The sequence below is a fragment of the Calidris pugnax genome, unplaced genomic scaffold, assembly GCF_001431845.1.
Source record: "Calidris pugnax isolate Ruff unplaced genomic scaffold, ASM143184v1 scaffold81, whole genome shotgun sequence".
NCBI classification, from domain to species: Eukaryota; Metazoa; Chordata; class Aves; order Charadriiformes; family Scolopacidae; genus Calidris; species Calidris pugnax.
In genome coordinates this window covers 4980635-4984880 of record NW_015090880.1, presented here as the reverse complement: position 1 = coordinate 4984880, position 4246 = coordinate 4980635, and positions in this window count along the sequence as shown.

Here is a 4246-nt window from a genome sequence, read left to right as displayed (position 1 = left end):
TGACAAAAAAAAAAAAAAAAAGAAATAAGCAATTAAAAACAAACAAACAAACAACAAAAAACCCCAACCCACTAAACCATATTCTTCAGGACCCGTCTTTTGAACACCTCCAGGGATGGTGCCTCAACCCCTTCCCTGGGCAGCCTATTCCAAAGCTTAATAACCCTTTCGGTGTCAAAACTTCTCCTAATATCCAACTAAACCTCCCCTAGCACAACTTGAGGCCATTTCCTATCTCCTACGACTTGGGAGAAGAGACCGACCCCCACCTCTCTACACCCCCCTTCAGGTAGTTATAGAGTGCGATAAGGTCTCCCCTCAGCCTCCTCTTCTCCAGACTGAACACCCCCAGCTCCCTCATCCTGTCCTCATCAGACTTATTCTCCAGACCCCTCACCAGCTTCGTTGCCCTTCTCCGGACCTGCTCCAGCCCCTCAATGTCTTCATCAGCCACACTGATGGTGACAGCGATGGGCATGGAGGGCTCCAGAAAGGGGTCCTGACCAGGCCCAGCACATGCACTCACTTCCATCTGCAGCTCTGCCTCGAGGGGAAGCACTGATCTGCTTCCTTAGACCTTTATGAGGATCCACGGCCATATGGCATTTGGGTGGACGGGGTACCTGGTGGTACCTGATGCCACTGTCCTGCTGGCAACCCCTTCTCTGCACACATGCAGGTCACACTGATGAGCCTCCAGGGCTGCCATGCTGAAGAAAATAACCTTCGTGCCCAGTTTGGCTTGGCAATGCTGACCAGAAAACTGAATCTCTCTCAAAATCCAAGTTTTAGGACACAAAATCCTTGCGCGTTCACAAACTGGAGGGATGAATACCGTGCAAACTGGCCATGGATGGAGACAATAACACAACAATGACCCTTTCCAGTCCCCTTGGCGGGTAATTTGTCTATCTTCTCATCTTCTCTCCAGCCTATTTAATTTGCATGCTTGGTTTTACAGGGAGATGTTCCTTATAATCTGGCACGGACATGTGCTAAAACCCTCACGTTATTTTTATAATAGTATTTTTTAAATTAAGATTCTCCCCAGTGGGACTGTGCACAGTAGTAAAGTTAAACACCCACATAAGTGATAGCAGGATCAAAGACCATGAATCACAGAGGTTTCCTCGCAAGCACATTTAGTAGGATGAATAATTTTATATATACTTCATCCTAAAAGAAAAATCAATAAAAAGACACATTGCTTTAAAGAAATAAAAAATCTAACAGTAGGAGAGGGCAGAGATCACCCATAAAAAGCAATCTGTACAGTGACAATGAAGAAACAAAAAAAGTTAATGATTATGTTGTGCAGATGGAAAATGCTAACTGCTAAGCCAAATTAAATAAGATCTGGAAAACCAGTTGCACCATCTCTTGCAATTTAATTTACTCCTCTTAAAATAGAAGGCAAGATAATGACCATTTGGGAGAGCTTGGAATCTAAAAATGCATTGGTATGCTCACTCCGAGCACTCTCTCACTATTTTAATGGTGAGCCCACCAAAAATGTTAATCCTGAAAAAAAACCCCACCACAATAAATGGCTGTATCTAGGCACAGATTTCCTCAGAAAAGCTGGAGAAGACAGGAGGAGAGGAGGAGAGTGCTAATTTCTTACAACCCTGAAGGGCCACATCTTGCCTCCGTGGCTGCTGCTGACAGCCTCCACGCCTAACACATTTTTGGTGTCCTCTGCTGAGGCTGCCAACACAGTATTAATTTTTGGACACGCAGCAGCAGCAGCACCACTCTGGAAATAAGGCTAAACCCACTAGAGTGTATTACAAAAACCAACTAACTTTGAATCCAGCACCTGCCTCTGACGGGAACCACGCGCTTCAGTGAAAACCTGCAGATTCCATTATCAGAGAGCTGCTCCTCACTTAAAACATTACAGCTCGGGTTGAAAACAAATTATTCTGTTACAAACAATCTGAGCTGCAAGGAACCATACAGAAGCACAACCCCCACACCTCGGAGATGCAGAGCGAGTACCAGGCGGCAGAGCCTGCATCATTATTGCAAATGAGACGTGTAAAGCCTCCGTTTACTTCTTGTTTACATCAGTAAATACCAGGCTTCACAGTGGCACAAGGTACGTTGGGGGAATCTCAACTCCCAGTAAATTAATCCGGGTGTGGAGGAAGGGCAATCACAGGATGCGTTGAATTAGCGCATCCTTTGCCTACAGAGATTTCTAAGAAGTCGTGACACAGAAGTAAAAAACAAGTCTCCCGAGGTGGATCTCACAAGGAAAAAGGATGGTGAGAACAGCATCCTGATTCTGCTCAGCTGCATCGTGCTGCCAGCACACCTTGGATAACCTCAGCCCAGAGATCAAAATAATTCTACTTTTAGAGAGACATAGGTAGGGCTTTAATTAAGAACATATTGAATTTGTTCTTTAATTAAGAACATAGTTCCATGTATCTAGAAGGTTTCTTTTTAAAGAAACCCTGGTGATGTCTTCTCCTGTGCTTTTGTACCTTCTCAAGCATATTTACCATAACCAAACTGTGTTACAGTGCAGCCCTGTGCTACGAGATGGCGCAAAGGTGAGATGAGTCGCATAAAGCTCACCACCACGAAGGGGCTTCTGGCTCCATTCCTCAAACCTTCTCCCAGCCACATCCTCCTTTCACTTGCAGAGCTCTCCAGGAAAACACATAGCTTTCTGCTAAGGTCTTATAAAGCAGGCCAAGAGCAGACACCAGCTGGTAGATTGGCTCAGGTGATTTCAGATGGGCAACAGCTGAAATTTTCCCAGGTATCAACTGGGAGATAGGAGCTAAAAAAAAGTGGAGAACTACTGTTCTGCCCCATTCAGCATGCTCCTAGCACTGCTTGCACCCAGTCTCACGCACCCGAACCTCTTTACCACAGCAAAGGGCCAAGTTGCTTCACGGTGGTGCTAATTAGAGTGGAATGTGGCACATGGTAGCCAGCAGAAACAATGAATGCTTCATAACTCTTTCCATGGCTTTACTTGAGATTCCCAAGGAGAATCCCTGTGCTGTGAAGCTGTGCTGGTTCACAGGGGCAGACTGCCTCTTAAAACCATCAGGACCATCCTTTCTCCCACCAACAGTTGTGTACCATCACTGTGGCAACCGCAAATTAGGAAATATTAGGAAAACATTAGGCTTATTTTAGCTCTATCCTCATGCCACGTAGCACCTGGAAGGGAGGAAGGGAACAAGCACCATATGAGCAGTCCTACTGCATTTCCACCCTGGAAGTGTTCCACAGCTATTTCTGAGGCGACAGGTATGACACCTCAGGAAACATCTAATAGATAACGTGTTTTCATTTGTTCAGTGTTCCTGGTACAAAATGAACTGTGTGAAACGTTGGGCTAGACCTCTCTCTAGCCAAAGCTCCTCTTTTTTTACTCTGAGGTGGAGACGGTCGAGACCTCTCTCTAGCCAAAGCTCCTCTTTTTCACTCCGAGGTGGAGATGGTCGAGCCTAAATCTTCAGGGATGTGAGGGATGGCTGGAGCACAAGCCTTGGCTGCGGTGCCCAAAGCTCCTCTTTTTTTACTCTGAGGTGGAGACGGTCGGAGCCTAAATCTTCAGGGATGTGAGGGATGGCTGGAGCACAAGCCTTGGCTGTGGTGCCCAGCTGCTGCTGCTGCTGCCCTGCTGCCTCGCAGGCTGAGCCAACAGCCATGAAATGTAATTTCTCTACCAAACGCTGGTGTCACAATCACTTGCTCTTGAAACACTGCCTGGGACTTCAGAAGCATATTAAGTAACACAAGAGCTGCCCCTGAAGAGGTTCCCAGGAAGATAAACTGATCAAGCGAGAGCCGAAGCAGAGGTGAGGATGAAGGGATTTTATTTGATATTTGCTTCCAGAGGCTTAAATAAATGCTTTTTAAAAACCTAAAACACGATATTCAAGTGTTGAATCCCAATGCTTTTGGCAAAAGCTCCCTCATCTAGGAATGATTTCATATCAGCCAAGCTGTTAAGCAGAGGTTGTCATGGCAACAAGTTATATTCAAATGATATGGCCAGAGATATACTGTATTTAGTGAGTTCTTCATTTGCTGCACATTGGGAACATGTCAGGACTAAATGATATTGCATAACTTTGTTTTGTTAAAAACAAACTGGCTCGCTGCCCCTATTTTTCTTGCAGCCTGGTGTCCAGTCCCTCCTGGGATGCAAAGTTTCACGCACAGGTCCGAGCACTGCTGGTTGCTGCAGGCTCCCGTTCATTGTGGTCTTCCTTCA